A 19,180-nucleotide genomic window follows, 5' to 3' on the forward strand; every position below is an offset into this window, starting at 1 on the left:
GGGGGTCTTTGGAAGGTGATTGGGTCATAAATGAAATTAGTGTCTCCTATGCTTTAAATATTTTTTTCTACTCTAGCCAAGAGCAGAGGCACATGCCCACAATTCCAGTACTTGAAAGGCTAAAACAGGAGAATTGCAGGTTCAAGAACAGCATAAGCAACTTAGCAAGACCCTGGTTCAAAATTTTTAAGGGGAGGGGGCTAGAGGTATTGGTAGAATGCCCCTGGGTTCCATTCCCAGTACCAAAAATAAAAAAAAATGGGTCACTCTAGACAGTCATGTTGAAACTTAATCCCCAATGGTTGGGGGAACACATGGGCTATGGGGAGGTGTTCAGGTCATGATGACTCTACCACCATGAATGGATTAATGCAGTTATAAACCTTCCATCATGTGATTACTCAGCAAGACAGCCCTTCCAGATGTCAATACCCTGATTGTAGACTTCCCAGCTGCCAGTACTATGAGAAAATAAAATTCTGTCCTTTATAAACTATCCAGTAAGTAGTATTCTGTTATAGCAGTACATAGCATAAGATAATGTCTTTACAAAAAAGGTTCAGGGAGTTTACCTGTTCCTTTTACCATATGAGAAAGCACTTAGAAGTCACTATCTATGAACCAGAAAACAGGCTCTCACCAGAAAATTAATCTTATAACACCTTGAATGAGACTTCCCTCTCAGCCTTCAGAACTGTGTGAAATAAATTTTTACTGTGTTTTAAGCTGTTCAGTTTATGGAAAAGAATCTAAAGTATACTAATAGAGTTAATCAGATCAAATTTAATTCCTTTCCAAATATTCTTTTGTATGCCTCTATACTATGATCTTCCCCCAAAAAAATAATGTACCATACATAGTTCTTTAAATACCAAGATCACGCCAGGCATGGTGGTGCATGCTTGTAATCCCAGTGCTTGGGAGGCTGAGACAGGAGGATCGCACAGGTTCTAAGCCAGCCTCGGCTACTTAGTGAGTGAGGCTCTCAGCAACTTAGTGAGACTGTTTCCAAATAAAGTATAAAATAGGTATGGGAGTATAGCCTGGAGGTAAAAAAATAAATAAATAAATAAAGCCCCTGGGTTCCACCCTAAGTACCAATAAATAAATAAATAAATAAATAAATAAATACCAAGATCAGTAACATTTTCTTACAATTAATGTTTCAAAAGTATAATCCTCTGATCTGGTAATTGAATCTTCTAAAGGAAATGACAAGAACCAATATCATACTTATAAGACTAAAGTATTAGATGGTAAAACTCCTGCTGACTAAACTGGGAAGAAGAAGCAGAAAGATCCCAGTGAAAACATACTGTGGAACTCAGCAGTTATTAGGTGGTCTCTAAAGGGAACCTGGGGCTTCAGTTTCATCAATACCATGATAATGAAACAAAGGTAATTTTTTTTATGGTACTGGGGGTGGAACTCAGAGGCTTTCTACCTCTGGGATATACTCCCAGACCTTTTTTATATTTTATTTTGGAAACAGGGTCTCAATAAGTTGCTGAGAGCCTCACTAAGTAGCTGAGGCTGGCTTCGAACCCGTGCGATCCTCCTGTCTCAGCCTCCCAAGCGCGGGGATTACAAGCATGCGCCACCATGCCTGGCCAAAGGTAACTTTTTAAATGGAGCGGAAACATGGAAAACAGTAGTAAGTATACCTGGGCAAAAGTTAATACTCTGAATCTTGGAACAAAGACAAAGATAAATGAGATGCATGAAGCTGCTTTATAAAGTTTTAAACAGGTATTAGTTAACCACATGGCTCATAGGTAATGCTCTATAAAAGTTTTTAAATGAATGACTGCTAGATGACTAATTAATTAAAATAAATGCTAAGTGAACTAGGGCATGAAAAATAAGATGGTACTGTATTGAAAAATAATTTGTAAATTATTTCCTATAAAATCATTCTTATAAAGGGTAAGATCATGACTCCTATTCTAACTCATTTGAAGCACAGCTCTCCTGACATTACTTTTATGCTCATAATATGACCTGAGCAATTAAGTTAAAAGAGCCAAAAAGTTATATTAGCATTTTACATTGTTCCAGGGATTAAAGTTAATTGACTCAATTACTTAAGTCAGCGTAACAATATTTCTACTTGGAGTTTTTTTTTCTTTACTGAAGATCTCAAGGCAGTTTATAAATCTCCCTTTCCACTTTAAACACTGAAAAGCACATTTAATTTTAATAAAAATTTTCCAGTGGAAAAGGCAGCTCTTTGCTCTGATTTTAACTTATTGAAATACAATCCCCACAGTATTTCAAGTCAGTATTAAATGAAACATTTCAAATAATGAAAAAGTATTCTAAGAGACAACAGAGTATAATCCCCACCCCCTACAGTATATCTCAGAAGACTAACAAAGAAAACTTGCCAAAAAATCTTTGTGAAGATTTCTGGTGGTTAAGGTGGGGGTGGGGGGCTATGAACAAGAGGGATCTGGGTGTGAGAGGCAAGACCAACCTTATTGTCTGTGTAACTTGGACAAGCTATTTAACTTTTATAAGTCTCATCTTCCTCATCTATACGGTGAAGGGAGGAGCCGTGGTTCCCGTGTAAGGTCAAGGTGAGGATTAATGGCCACACGCTGCATAGCAGAGCACCTGGCACATGGTAAGCATTCAGTATAGTATAACTGTTATCATTATTGGCACTCCAAGTACCATCTGTGATGATACAATTTATGTCAACTTGAAGCATAGTTTTGGAAAATTAACATTTAAATCAGTGACCTTTGAAGAAGCCCATTCCCTCCATAATGTGGATGAGTCTCATAAATTCAGGTGAAGGCCTAAGTAGAAGACTAGACTTCCTAAGCAAGTGGAAATTCTCCCAAAGGTGGCTTTCCGACTTCTTTGTACCAATGAAACCCCTGGATCTCTGGCTTGCCAGCCTTCGGCATCAATGGGAACACTGGTTGTCCAGGGACTCTAGCCTATGAGCCTACAAGACAGATGTGGACTTCCTAGCCTCTGTAATTGCATGAGCCAATTCTTTGCAATAAAGCTCTAGATAGAAAGACAGGTAGATAGATAGGGAGATGTCCCATTGGTTCTGCTTCTCTGGAAAACTTTAATACAGTACCATATATAACTTATATCACAAAACAGATTTGATGATATAAACAAGGCCACTAACATCAGTCCTTTAAATGTAAGATCCCTGGAGGTAAGGACAAACTTTTAGCTATGTCATGTAATAAATATTCAGTAAATACTTGAAGTCAATTAATGAATCAATGTATTTTACCATAACCATGAAAACATTGTGGCATTTTTTAAAAGTATATGTGAACTGACAAACTGATCTGCATCAGGCATAGCCTTAGGATTGTAATGCCTAAAAGGTGTTAGATAAGAGAGTGCTCAAATTACCAGCTATGCCATATGGCTGAGAGAGGATATGAGCTTCCCCAAATGTCACCCTAGGAAACAGAATGTCCCAAAGGAACTGAAACTAAGGAACTGATGAATCACATCTGCCGTTGTCATGGATACTGCTCATCTTATCTGGGTGAACTTGAAAAGTGAAAGCACTCTAGATGAGCTAGGTACAGAATTGAGGCTTCATGTGCTACTGAAATAATTAAGTCAATAGAGCATCCTTAATTTTTAATAAGTACTCCAAGTGTAGTTGGCCTTGTGCAAAATGAATTAACTACAGTTTCTATTCTCCCAGTTGTTCTCTAATCTGGGTATTTATTGGAAGACTTTAAAACTTATCTTTATTTGTTTTATTTATTTTTATTTTTATATTTTGGTACTGAGGATTGAATTCAAGGATGTTCTACCTCTGAGATACACCTCCCAGACCTTTTTACTTTGAGACAGGCTCTCTAAGTAGCTGAGTATCTCACTAAGTTACATGGGCCTTAGACCTATGGTCCTCCTGCTTTAGCCTTCCAAGTACTAGGATTACAGTTGTGCACCACTGCACCCAGTTAAATTTATCTTAAATGACATCCTATTCCCAGATATTCTGACTTCACGGCATGGGGTTTTTTTAAAGCTCCAGAGATGCAGCTAATATTATAGTGAGAGTTAAGAATTCTATGTTTTAGCCGGGTGTGGTGGCGCACGCTTGTAATCCCAGCATTCGGGAGGCTGAGACCTGAGTTTCGCGGTTAGCGGACAGCCTCAGCTACTTAGTGAGGCTCTCTGCAACTCAATGAGACCTGGTTTCAAAATAAAGAATAAAAAATAGGGCAGGGGGTGTAGCTTGGAGGTCAAATGCCCCTGGGTTCCATCCCCAGACCTGCAAAAAAAAAAAAAAAGAATTTTATGTTTCCATAGTTTGTAGAATGCACAAACACATGTGTCTATGTGTCTTCTATATTAAGCTCCTACACCTGATAACACTTCACAATCCTTCACATATTCAACTTAATTATTCAGGGAATGGCCAGACATGAAAATATATTTTTTTGGCTTATAAAATTCTCCTAATTTCCTTCTTCAGAGAGTCTATCAAGGCAGGGATAGAGGCAAGTAGAAGATAGTAGATTTTGCTATTGGTACAAAGCTGGGTAGACTAGGACCATGAAGCTAATGATTAAAAGCAATGGACCTACTAATTTGGGAATCTTAAGACAATCACATTAAATTTTTAGAAAACTAATACAAATCAGAGACAAATTAAGTTTTGTGTATTTTAAGTGGTAAATTACATTAAAGTAAACTAATTTGCCAACATAGATTGTTATAAAGCTCTGGACCATCTATACTCTAGGAATTTACTAAATTTTGTGTTCCATTAAATGTTTTCACAACTGCAACTTTGTTTCTGGAAAGTGAAAATAAGTGACACTCTACTTTTTCCAGGTGTACAAAAATGAATAAAATGTCTTTAGAGTAGGATACAAAGAAAACTAATGATTTACAAATGAAAATAAGTTTTCTAGGTCAAAAATTTGAAAAAGTTTGGCAAATTGAATTTTTTTTTTTTTTTTTTTTTGGTGGTACTGGGGTTCCTGGAAGCCCTTCTACCTCCGGGCTACACTCCCAGACCTATTTTTACATTTTATATTTGGAAACAGGGTCTCTTAAGCCAGCGAGGCTGGCTTCGAACCTGCGCGATCCTCCTGTCTCTGCCTCCCAAGCACGGGGATTACAAGCGTGCGCCACCACACCCGGCTGCAAATTGAATTTTTACTGAATATTTTGGTATCTTGTTACACAAATAAAATTTAAAGTTCTTAAACAAATTTGTTGCTAGAGTTTTGGTCTTAAATGTGCCTCAATAGCCAAGGTGTTAAAGGCTTAGTCCCCAGCCTGACACTCTTGGGAGGTAGTGGAAACTTTAAGATATAAGACATAGTGGCAGGTTTTAGGTGATTAGTGGCAAGTCCTCAGGGATATTAGAAGGCTAACCCTATCTCTTCCTCTTTTACACACTCAATCATGAGGCAAATGGACCTCCTTTGTCTTGTTACCCCGTCATGATGGAATGAATCCCACCAGCAAGCTAAAAACCATAAGTCTGCTTGATCCCAGGGGCATTCTACCTCTGAGCTACATTCCCCACTCTCAGACTCCCCTTTTTTAAAAAAAAAATTATTGAAACAGGTTTGGCTAAGTTGTTGAGGGTCTCATCACTAAATTGCTAAGGCTTATCTTGAAACTGAAATACTCTTGTCTCAACTTTTTTTTTTTTTTTGCAGTACTGGGGATGGAACCCAACAGCATTCTATGTCCGAGCTATACCTCCAGCCTATTTGTTATTCTTTATTTTGAAACAAGATCTCACTGAGTTGCAAAGGGCCTCACTAAGTAAGAAGTAGCTGAGGTTGTCCCAACTGCGATCCTCCTGTCTCAGCCTCCCAAATGCTGGGATTACAATCGTGCGCCACCACCCCCGACTCACAACTTTTTTTTTTTTTTTTTTTGGTGGTGCTGGGGTTCCTGGAAACCCTTCTACCTCCAGGCTGCACTCCCAGACCTATTTTGTACTTTTTATTTGGAAACAGGGTCTCTTAAGCCACCGAGGCTGGCTTCGAACCTGCATGATACTCCTGTCTCCACCTCCCAAACGTGGGGATTACAAGCATGCACCACCACACCTGGCATTCACAACAACATTTTTAAACTCCTAATTTATGGGATAAACTAGTTAAGTTGTAAGTCAAGGAAATATACAAGATATTAACTACATATTTTACGTAATGATATCTAAAATACTGACAATGAAATCAATAGAATTTCGACATGTTCTAAATGGAAAGTTCATAGGTAATGTAACAAATCATGTTGGCATATATTTTGCATAAGTGTATTTTTTTAAAGAGATGTTTTCTTTTCTTCCATTCTTTACCTTCTCAAGAAAAAATAGAATCTTTAAAGGGAATTATTCACTTGATTCATAAGCAGATTTATGTCAAAGCAGATTTAGATAATTTTGCTGGTCAGACATCATTGACCCACTAAACTGAAATCATTATGCTCACTGGACTCCATTAGATGCCACACGTCAGTGGTAATGGTTCAGTTCAGCCAGTTCTTTTGAGATCTCAAAGTTTCAGTCCATGTCAGGCTGGGTTGCATCTTGTGGAGCTCAGGGCTTGGTAGCCGAATCAGAGAGAGGAGAGGGGGAGAGAGAATAGGAGAGGAGGAGGAGGAGGTGGAGGAGGAGGAGGAGGAGGAGGAGGAGGAGGAGGAGGAGGAGGAGGAGGAGGAGGAGGAGGAGGAGATACTCTGTCATCACATCATAGAGAAGCACAGAAGTGTTTATTATGTTCATGATAGAGCAAACCGTTCTATTTCATGCCTACAAGGATGTACTGCATGTTCTTTATAATAACCAAATCTTCTACACAGGTGATAAGAGGAATGAAAATTAGAATATGGCATCTGGTCTCAACATTTGGAAGTCGTGGCTTATATCAGTGCTTGGCTCATTATAATTGAGGTGTTGTAGTACATGAGCTTCCATCTTAGTGCCATGAGAAATTTCAAATCTAAAGTTTCATGGTTAGTTAAAAAATGGCAAAAACAACATGTGCATATATAAAGATAAATAATAAGCATGACTTCAGTGCTAGGAGTAATCCTACCTTGGGGGAGAAAACTAACAACTAAATGGAAATTCTATATTGTGTGAATTTTTTTCTTTTTGCCCTCATGAATTTCAAAACCAAAATTACACAGTTCATAGAATTGGTAAAAAAAAAAAATGCTATAATCTTAACTTGGGAGAGAAAATAGCAGTTGCTAAACCTCATTTGTATGATTCTAAAGTAAAAAATGATTATCTTTCTACAATTTAAAAATATATATTATGTGATCTCAGCAAATCACAGCAAACTGGACCATGAAGTGCCAGAGACCAAAATGAAGAGACATCATAATTGCCAAACTGCACAGGTTATTTACAATCATTGCATGGTAACAAGAATTTCTCCAGCCTATAAGAAATGATCGAATGCAAAAGAATTTAAGGAAAATATCTAAAAGGATTTTGTCCTATAGGTCTCAAGTTGCACAAAGTCTGGTCCCATCTGCTACTATTTCTCAGGTTATCCACTTTGATCCAGGCTCAGGCATCTTCTTATCACACTTTCAGCAAATACTTGAGTACCTACTAAGTTCCAGACAAAATAGAGTAGTGCCCTCACAGAGCTTATATTCCACAGGGGTGGTGTTGGGGTGATGGATGATAAATTACAGAGTATGATACATATACATATATACATATACATACACATACACATACACATACACATACACATACATACATACACATACACATACATATACATACACATACACATACATACACATACATATGCATATACATATACATACATGTACATGCAGGTGAGGTGAATAAATCAAATGAGAGGAATGGGAGAACAGCCATAGCGAATGAAAGAACAATTTTAAATGGGGTGTCTGGAGAAAGCCTCACTAAGAAAGAGACATCTGAGAATACTTAGGATGATAAGGGAATCAGCTGCGTGGCTAGGATAAGTGAGTTCCAGGCACAGGTAAAAATGTGCCTAGAGTATTCTAGAAAGAGGAACTAGGATAAGTGAGTTCCAGGCACAGGTAAAAATGTGCCTAGAGTATTCTAGAAAGAGGAAGGAGGTCAGTGTGGCCAGATAGAGGGAAAAAACTATCACAAGACTGAGTCACAGAGGATACAGGAACCAGGTCATGTGGACCCTTATATTCTAATAATAAACACTGTTGAGTAATTAATTGGAAGGTTATGAGCAGAAGGTTGATAATAAAATTATTTGAAATTATGACTTACCTATTCTGTCTATACATACTCCAGATGAATTTTACTCCACACAATTCTATTTCACTTCATAAATCATCTTCTTAGATATTTTATTTCAACTTAGCATTCTCCTTATCACTTATTTTCTGTCTCTCCCAGTTACAATTTAAGCTCCAGAAAGAAAGAATTTTTATCCTTTTTTTCTTTTTCTACCACTCTTTATACATGTATCACAAGTACCTTGTACACAGTAGGTTTTCAATATATAAATACTTATAGAATGAGTATTCTTTCTTGTTTTTATAAAAAATACTTTGACAGGAGGATCACAAATTTGAGGCTAACCTCAGAAATCTAGCTAGCTAAACTCTCAGCAATTTAGCAAAACCCTGTTTCAAAATTTTTAAAGGGCTGGTAGGGTGTAACTTGAGGTAAAATGCCCTGGATCCAATCACCAGTACAAAAAAAAAAACAAAAAGAAAAAGAAAAAAAAGAAAAAAAAACTTTGAGGCAAAAACGAAGGGGAAACAGATCATTCAGATCATTTTAGTGTAAAAGTAGTTTCCTAGGGACCAAACTTCAAAAAGAAAAGAAAAAGCAGTTAGAAGCTCTAAGAACAAAACATCAGATGCTCAGTGCCACAACAAGGAAGACAAAATAATTTTGAATTCAGGTAAGATAATTGTCTACTAGGACAAAACCCAACAATCCTATGAACAAAACAAAATCTGGGGTTACTACAACAAATTATTTACAAACTTCAATTCTTAATAAAAAATTAGGAGACATCCAAATAAACCGAGAAATATACCTAACAAGGAAATATACTCAGACAAAAAGGTAGTCAGTTTAATCAACCTCAGGCATAATCTAAAATTTTACTCTTTGAAACATTCTTCTTTAGTTCTGACTAGCTCAGAACTGCTTCAACATCTATTCATTTTCTAAACACTAACTTTTATTGCTATAAAGCTATTTATAAAACTGTGTTGTGAGTGCTAATCTTTTAATAATAATCAATTTATGTATCTGTTACTATTATCTTATCATCACTAAAAACATTTTTGGTTACCTGTCTTTTAAAATTTCCTGACAGAATTAATGAATATTTTCATTAAAGATTACTCTAAGAACATAGAAACTTAAACATCTATATATAATGTTGTTGAATAAAAAGTAGTACAACCTTTATAGAGAAGATCTGATGTTACTATATTTTCTTTTTTTTTTAATTACTCAAATTGTATTATGCTTTAGAATGCCAGGATAAAGGCCAGGTGTGGTGGCTCATGCTTATAATTCCAGTACTTGGGAGACTGAGACAGAGGATCACAGGTTAGCAGCCAGCCTCAGCTACATAGTAAAAGGCCCTCTGCTACTTAGTGAGACCCTGTTTCAAAAATAAAAAGAATAAAAATAGGGCTGGGGTGTAGCTTGGAGGTAGAATACACCTCGATTCAATCCCCAGTACGAATAAAAGAAAAGGAAAAAAAGAATACCAGGAAAAGCTACTTTGGAAGTTTTCTGGTCACTGAGGTAAAAGATAATGATTCCTTGGCCTACCCCAAATAGTAAGCACGAGAGAAGAGAAACTGATGGATTTGAAGTTATTTAGTTATTTAGACGGTGGGAATAATAGAAATGGTGATTAGTACAATAGAAAATAACAAAAAGAACTGGGCGATGTGTGCATGTATATCTACAAAAGTTTGTATCCCACTATGATGTATGAATACAGTGCACCAATAAAAAATTTAAAAAAGAAAATAACAAAAAGAAAGGAGCCAAGAAGAGCTTCCCTGATTTTGGCTTGAGTGGGGGATAGTGGTATATTTTATTAAAATATAGAACCTAGAAGAGAAAAAGGTTTATCAGGGAAGATGATAACTGTCCTTCTAAGACTATCCTCTAAATAAAAGGTATGAAGGGAGCATCCCTCATCTGAGAATTCAAAATTGGAAAAGCTCCAAAATACAAAATTTTGAACACTGATATGCCACAAGTAGAAAATTTCTTACCTGAACCTGAAAACTGTGACCAGTCATAGTCAGAACACAGGTGCACTAAAAATATTGTATAAAATTACCTTCACTAACTATGTGAATAAGGTGTATGAGAAGTGTAAGTGAATTTAATGTTTAGACTTGGGTTCCATGGCCAAGATATATCATAATGAACATAAAAATATTCAAAAATTTTAACAAACTGAAAATTTGAATAATTTATGGTTCTAAGCACTTCAGATTAGGGACATTCAATCTATAGTAAACCAGAGTTATTGTGTAGTTTGGGTTTTGTTTGGTTTTGGTTTCAGCTATCTAGCATCGATTTCTTCTTCTTTGTAACATCCTAGCTTTTCCCATTAAGGACTTACTTCTCTATCCATAGACAAAATCCATTAATATTGTTATCAGGAACCTGGCTCTACTTAAGAGGAAGCACATAACCCTAGCTGGTCCAACCTGATGCTAACTTTACTGAATATGAATCTTGAACAGAAATATAACTTCACTGAATGTGAATCTCGAACAAAAATATTAAAATGTGGTAGAGTCTCCACTACAGGATAAATGCAGTGGTTTCTCTTCTTAATTCTTACTTGGTTCCAAGATCTGTAAACCCCAATTTCCTAACAATAAAGCTCCCCTTGATTGAGCTAGCTATATTTAGTTTCTGTTGCTTGCCACCAATGAACTTAAATGATAAAATAACCATAGTTGGATATGAGCAGCTGTAATTCAGGAAGATAATGGTCAAACGATGGATCTAGCAAAATGTTGGTAATTAAAGGCATGGAATCGATAAAATCATAAAGGGAAATTACAAAGATAAACAGAAAAGCATAGGTAAGAGATAAAGCATATCTAATGAGGATTCAGGAATATAAATTGTGTCAGGGAAGTGAAGAGAAGCCAGCAGAATCAAACTGAAAGGAACAGAGAGGTGATAGGAAAATCAAGAGAGGGTGGTGCTATGAAAGCCCAAGAAACCCAAAATAATAGCAATAATAAGCAAACACTGTGTGTGCTGAGGATTTAATTCAGGTGAGCATGCTAAGCTCTTGCTCTGACACTGAATTATACCCTCAGCCCAGTAAACACTTTTTAAAGGATGTTTATCATATCATTGTCTGTAATAAAACAGAAGCAACCTAACTGTCCAACTTACGTAATTTAGAGGATAACCTAATTACAGGATCTCATGCCTATCATCGGAAGTAATATTGTACATGAATATTTAATAACATTCTTAGTAAGTACTACATACATAGTTTTACTTTGGAAAATGGAATATTCTCCACTGGACTCAAACATACAAGAAAATGGTCTTCTGATAAAAAGAAACACAGGTTATGATGGTTTTACTAACAACTAAAACAGTGTATTTATTTCTACAGTGTCATCACTAGGAGAACCAACAAAAAAGAATTTGTTCAGTATTTATTAATATTATGCCAGGGTTCTCAAAGAGGTATGAAGAAATACAAAAATGTCTCTTTGCTTATAAGTAAAATACATAAATTGGAATTCTTTAACTTGAAAAACAAAGTTTACTTTGAAAAGTGATGATGAATTTACCAAATGGCTATGAGTTGACAGGGCATTCTAGCAGTAGAGGTCATTTTTTTCAATTATCCAAGCAGAGGGACAAAATGGCAGGTTCAAGAAAAATCTAAGTAGTTTTTGTATGGCTAAAGCAGTTATACATCTCTTTCTACAAATGTACAAGAGATTTACTGGTGGGAGTACCATGCTCATGGAAAAAGGAGATTCACAGAAGGAGGAAAGAACCTTCAGAACATGATACAGGTTGGACACCTGTGAAGGAGACAGAGAATGAAGGAGGACTATGTCAGTAGAGCCTCCATTTGAGTAGAGACTCAATACTGTCAATACTATCAATGGGTCTACAAATGAAATTCATCTGTTAAAGGGATACTGTGTCTTGTAAGCATGAGTCTGCATTCATTTGTGGCCCCGGTATGAACACAGGACCTGAGCTAGAGGGAAGCAGGGAGAATCATTAGTTTATTATGCTCTGTACAGCAGAAGCTCAGACTGGTGCATTTAATAGCCACCACAGCCCATGCTTTACATCACACAACTTTACTTCTCTACTGGGTTTGAGGAGCTCCCCTTCCTGAGGGCCACTTCAAAGGAAGAGGTTAGTCAGTGGAACTGTCACTGTGGTTGACCAGGAGCCATAAATGCTACTCATCCTCTCCCTCCTCCACTATCCACTGCAAATTTCCCTCTCGGCTATTTCTGAGCAGGTGGTGGTGACTTCCCTAACCCTTCCTTCCTGACAGCTCCAAGCTGTTGACAATCATATTATTGTCAGCCTGAGGGGCTCTACACTGCCCATTCAGTTATGATGAACCAATTCAATACCTGAAGTCACCCAAGCATATCACCTGGGCTCTACACATGCTGCTCCCCACATCCATTGTATAAACACCCCCCTATCTCCTCCGGCAGGTCAGGATTTTTACCTGTCATGACAGTGGCTCTTTTTCTTTCCCTATTAGTCTTGGGATACAAGACTAAAGTGCCTTGGCAGTAGCCATAGGCTATGGCTCATGACTCTTATTTCACCTGGAAAGAGTGTGCCCCTTCTGAAGACAAGGATCTTCAACTCTTCAGAATCTAGTTATGGAGATGGGAAGTCAAAAACTCCATTTTCTTTCCCCTTCGTTTCTGTGCTTATATATTCCTTCCACAGGGGACATAGCAAAATAAAGAAGCCTCTGTTTTAAATATATATACTGCAATATGAAAGATGGCACCCCATCCTTTCCAAGTGTCTCCTTGGAGCTGGCAATTCTCCTGTGCCTTTGAAGGCCACTCCAGCCCTCTATGAGGCTAAATGGTACAATGTGTCCCACAATCAGTGGACTCCACAATTATGGGCCCACTTCAGCATCTTCTTCACCAAGTGGGCCCTTAATCAAAGATGATGGTGTGTGAGTTTCCCTACCTGTGACTAAAACATTTTACGAGCATTTGCATAAAGGTGTTGATAAAGCTCTGTAGGGGAAAAAAAAAGGCAAATCCACACAAGGAATAAATATCTATGACTGAATAAAACCACTGAGGAGAAAAAGGGTTATATCTCTAGATATAAATAAGCCTAGTTCTGTGACTACCTGCCGTTCCATGAGCCTTGCCCTAGAGAAGAAAGTCATTGCTAAACTGATCGTGATGTGCATGCCCTTCTCGCCCATGCGTTCCTGATGGCCTTGGCATGCAGTATGTTTTGTGGGCTCCCTCACAGAACATTTCCTCTGGTGTTCCTACGAGCCTCAAATACTGTATCAACTCCAGCATGCCCACTTCCCTAAGCCTCTCTATCCCTTCCTTTACCATCTGATAGTGGAACTCAGGCACTTCCACTTCGCTTATCTTTGGCCATTGCTTTCTCCAGACTTCAGTTTAGAAGAGAGTTTTCCCCATCTTTTGACATCTTTGCAAGTGTGTTAAATCCTGTATCTCAAGAGAGTGCTCCTAGCCAGGCGTGGTAGTGCACACTTGTAATCCCAGCATTTGGGAGGCTGAGACCGGAAGATCATGGTTTGCAGACAGCCTCAGCTATGTAGTGAAGCCCTCTGCAACTCAGTGAGACCCGGTTTCAAAATAAAGAATAAAAAATAGGGCAGGGGGTGTAGCTCGAAGGTCGAATGCCCCTAGGTTCCATCCCCAGACCCTCAAAAAAAAAAAGAGTGCCATTAAAACAATGAATTCTTATGTTCTGATCCCCTTAATCAAGCACCCTCAAGATCTATACCAGGTATATGCCCCAGGTTTCTGATTGCAAATGCTGTGTAGTTTTATGGCTCCTTAAATTCACAATTGTTTCTTCCCCTTTTGAGCATTGCACATATCTAGCCAGTTTACAATGGGATGTAACATCCTTTATCAGTCCAGCAATGAGGAGCAGAAGTGGAGGTAGCTCCAGAGGGAGGACCTGTTCCTATCTCAGCCTGGTCTCCCAGCACAGGAAAATGGATGGCTCTTTCTATGGAAGGAGGCCACTTCTGAAAGATTTGAAGGCTCAGGGAGGTCTACAGAACCAGTACTTCCAGGGACATCCACTGAGATGTCTTTTTCATTCAGGGTCCCAGTTTACCCAATCAAAGTCCTGACCTCTGCCTCACAGCTCTTCCTTGGTTGTATATTTTAGTGTCTCTGGAGCTCTGTGAAACAAAATGTCAGATGCTCAACCTGCTGCTCAGTGATGTCTGCCCTTTCATTGCTGAAGATGGGGACCTCTTTGGAAGCAACAAAAAAAGGATTCAGTCCTCTACATTTAGTCTTTAATTGCTTGTTAATGGCCTTCTATTTCTTATTTTCTCTCTTGTTAAAGCAACAGTAAAGATTTAATAGTAACCAGCCAACTCTACTATCCTTGTAGCACCATTTACCCCAAATCTCTCAGATGCTGGGCATGGTGGCACACGCTTATAATCCCAGCACTTGGGAGACTGAGATGGGAGGATCACACAAGTTCAAAGCCAGCCTCAGCTACTTAGTGAGTCAGCAACTTAGTAAGACCCTGTTTCCAAATAAAGTATATGGGTCTGGGAGTATAGCCTGGAGGTAGAAAAGTCCCTGGGTTCCATTCCCAGTACCGCACACAAAAAAATCTCAGATGTCTAAATCACTGCATCTGCAAAGATGGCCCACTCTACTGGGATGTTTCCCCTCCATGGATTACCACTGATGGAGAGTGGGATGGATCTAGGAGGACTCATACAGAGTGCTGTGTGCATGGATCACTTTGAATCTCACTATGATGTATAATTACAATGCGCCAATAAAAGTGCATAACATATATATATATATATATATATGTGATATATACATATATATATATATGATACCACCTAGTACCAGAGATTATCAGATTATCATACATAATACATAATAACCTCCTCTACCTGAAGATAGCTACTTAGCTAGTTCCCAAACCCAGTCTCATTAAACATTTGTTCAAACCATTCCTGGAACTATTTGTGTTAGTTTGAGTCCTACAAAAGAAAATGCCAAAATGGCATTACACACACAAGAGATTATTGGGGGAGAGGGGATTCTGTGAAGACTAAAGGAAAAGGAGCCAGAGAAGGATAGTTGAAGGCTTCAGAGCAAAATGCAAATCTGACCTGTGTTAGAGAGGAAGAGGAGGGAAGAGGGCCATGTAGAGTAGAAAAAAAACTCAGATGTGGCACAGTTCTAAGTGAATCTTAACCAGGAAGAATCCATGGGAGTCTTTGAGCAAAAGTCACATGTTTGGGAAATCCTGTATCTCTTAAAAATTGGTCTGCATTAGAACCTCTGTCTTACTCACTCAGACTTTGACTGAGAGAAGCCAGTAGTAATAATGGCATCTATGTGAAAACAAGAGTGTATCCAGAAGGCAGTGTCTGGGGCCATCCATCACTTCCAGTGTCTGAAGAAGCAAACCTGAGTGCTGCATATGTATGACCACAAATGGGGAGGAGCTGCTTGTGAGGCTACAAAGTAGGCAAGGGACAGATGACGGAGTGCCTCCGATGTAATGTTCACCAATTTAGGATTTATTGTGTAAATCCTGTAGTGTAAGAAAGGATTTGGAAACAAGACAGCAGAATCAAAAGATAGCTGGGAGTAGGATTAACTGGACACAATGGCAAATTAGATTTGATAAGAAAACAAAGCCTTGAATCCCAGATTTCCGTCTTGGGAAATATATTGCATGTGTTACGTGAGGTTGATATTTTATGGGCAAGATGAACTGACATTCACCCCCTATATGTCAAGGGAAATACTGCATTCTCTTGCCAGTCATCCAGGCTTAAAACACTGGTTCTGTTTCTAACTCAATCCACAATTATTAAATATCTACATAAATAATACATCATCCCTGCCTTCCAAAGGTGTGTTCCCTTAGCACAGTGATAATAGCACACACTATTACATCCCAAAGCTTAACAGTGGAGTCATATTAGTAGGAAAAAAAAATCTAAAAATTCATGTTGAGAATAGATTTTTCAGAAGAAAGCTGGAATAGGTAACTAATGATTGTACTTAGGCAAATTCGGGGAGAAACAATCTTGGCCATTCTTAGTGGAGAGCCTGTAGCAAAGTCAAAACTCTACCAACGCCGGGCGTGGTGGCGCACGCCTGTAATCCCCGCGCTTGGGAGGCAGAGACAGGAGGATCGCGCAGGTTCGAAGCCAATCTCGCGTGCTGGTTTAGGAGACCCTGTTTACAAATAAAAAATGTGAAAATAGGTCTGGGAGTGTAGCCCAGAGGTAGAAGGGCTTCCAGGAACCCCAGTACCACCCAAAAAAAACAAAGAAACAAAACAAAACAAAAAAAAAACCCTACCAACTCAACTGCTGCTCAAAAGAACAGAACTTCTTTCTGCCCCTCCTCAGACAAAGAGACTCCAGGAAGAACTCTGCACAGCTTCTGCCAGCTGGAAGTTGCAATGGGAGAATTGAAAGGAGACATGAAAGGCTCTGAAGGCAAATCTTTCACCCAGGATTTTCTGTCACAGAAAAGGAGCTCTAGACTCCTCAAAGGGTTGTTAGGACACAAGAAAGGGAATATGATCAACCCTCTGTTCCTGTGGGTGTCACAGTTTCTGATTCACCAATTACAGATGGAAAAAATTGGGTGAAAAATGTGTCTATATTGAACATGTGCAGATTTTTTTCTTATCTTTTTTCCTCAGCAGTATAGTATAACTATTTACATAGCATTTACATTGTATTAGGGATTATAAGCAATCTAGAGTTGATTTAAAATATAGGAGAAAGTACACATTAGATATATGTAAACACTAAGTCATTTTATATAAGGGATTTGGGCAACCTTGGATTTTGGTACCCTCAGGGGTCCTGGAACCAATCCCCCATGGATACCAAAGAATGACTGTATTTGACAAGAAGAGTAAGAAGAAGACAGGGAGAAGAGAGTGAGTTGAGAAGGAAGATAAGAATGGGTATTAATATAATGCATCATCACTTTTCAGTAAAATATAGGAGTGAAATGAATTAATTGAAGGAGAAAGTTCAGCCTTCTAATTGTATATTGATTTAAGATACTTATCTGAACAATTGAGCTTAAAACACAAAAACAAGAAAACAGCTGCCTAGCTATAGATCACAGTACATTGGTGACAGGAGAGATCATATTCAAAAAGAAGCCAGCAAGACATCCTGCCCTGCTGTTGTCAGGGCGTTGCACCTTACCCTTTGGCATTAGGAAGCTTATAAAGCTTTCTTTCTGAAGAGGGCATTGGAGAATGAATAGTCTTCATACTATTTCCATAGGACATAATAAAAAACTATTAATTTTTATTAAAATTAAAGTACAATGATGTTTGTAGATATCCCATAACTAATAATAACTAATAAAATACTCAGACAAAGGCAAGTATTTTCAACAGCTCATTTGAATTACAGGTATGTTTTCATTCAAAAGCTAATAAACTTTCAATATTTTTTCAACTATCCACATATGTTGTGTTAAAATCTAACAAATATGGTACTTTTCTTAGAGATTAAAGTAAAAGATTGAGCTTCACATTTTATCAAGAATATTATTCTCAACAATTACATTAAAATTACAAGTCCAATGAACTATAAAAATTGTTCATGCTGAATTATTTATGAATGTATTAGTCATTTTCGTTATTTCTAAAAGTATTAGGTATTTACATTTTAGCAATTTTTCTGTATCCACATTACAATCCCCTTGAGGACAGAAATGATATATTATCTTATAATCTTCCATTCCCTGGGCAATGACCTAAAAATATTATATACTTAATATTGCTGGAACAAATCAGAGATAATGTCAAAATAGTATTTTAAAGCCAAATAGGAAATACAAGAAAAATTAAATTGATAAAAAAATAGTATGGGAAGATTATTTTCAACAAGTTGAGCTGTCCATAGTTTAAAGTCTGCAAACAAATCATTAATCTCTAACAAAATATATTTTTATACTCTTGTAAGGTCTTCTATTGAGTAACATTCTGTTTACCTGTTTTAGTGATTCTCTAAGTTTGCTCTTACAGAAAAGGACAGTCAGGAGAGTCTGAGAGAGGTGCAAAGCTGCTGAGGTGGGATAATGGTGATCTTTTCTCAATTCACATAATAATGTAATTCTTTGATGAGAAGAAACTTTTTAGTTTTATTGTCATCCCACTTGCTAATTCTTCCTTTAATTTCCTGTGCTTTGGAGACCTTGTTGAGAAAGTTACTTCCTGTGCCTATGTGTTGGAGTGTTGAGCCAATGCCCTCCTCTAATAACTTCACAGTCTCTGGTCTAATTTCTAAGTCTTTGATCCATCTCGAGTTGATTCCTGTGCATGGTGAGAGGTAAGGATTTAGTTCCATCTTTCCACAAATGGATAGCCAGTTCTCCCAGCACCATATGTTGAACCGAAAGAAAAAGGCTACAGAATGGGAGAAGATCTTTACCAGCCACCACTCTGATAGAGGGCTAATATCCAGAATATACAAGGAGCTCAAAAGACTCTACACTAGCAAAACAAAGAACCCAGTCAAGAAATGGGCAACTGATTTGAATAGAAACTTTACAAAAGAAGAGCTACAAATGGCCAGTAGATACATGAAAAGGTGTTCAACATCATTAGCCATAAAGGAGATGCAAATCAAAGCTATGCTGGGATTCCATTAAACCCCAATCAAAGTGGAAAGCATAAAGAAGTCAAATAACAACAAATACTGGTGAGGATGTGGGGAAAGAGGAATGCTTTCACACTGTTGGCGGGAGTGCAAACTAGTTCCGCCACTATAGAGATCAGTGTGGAGATTCCTTAGAAAACTGGGAATGGATCCACCAGATGATCCTGCTATATCACTCCTGGTTATCTTTCCAAAGGGGTTGAAATCAGAGAACTACAGTAACATTATTGCATACCCATGTTCATAGC

This window comes from Muscardinus avellanarius (genome assembly GCF_963383645.1).
Source record: "Muscardinus avellanarius genome assembly, chromosome: 6".
In the NCBI taxonomy this organism is placed as follows: domain Eukaryota; kingdom Metazoa; phylum Chordata; class Mammalia; order Rodentia; family Gliridae; genus Muscardinus; species Muscardinus avellanarius.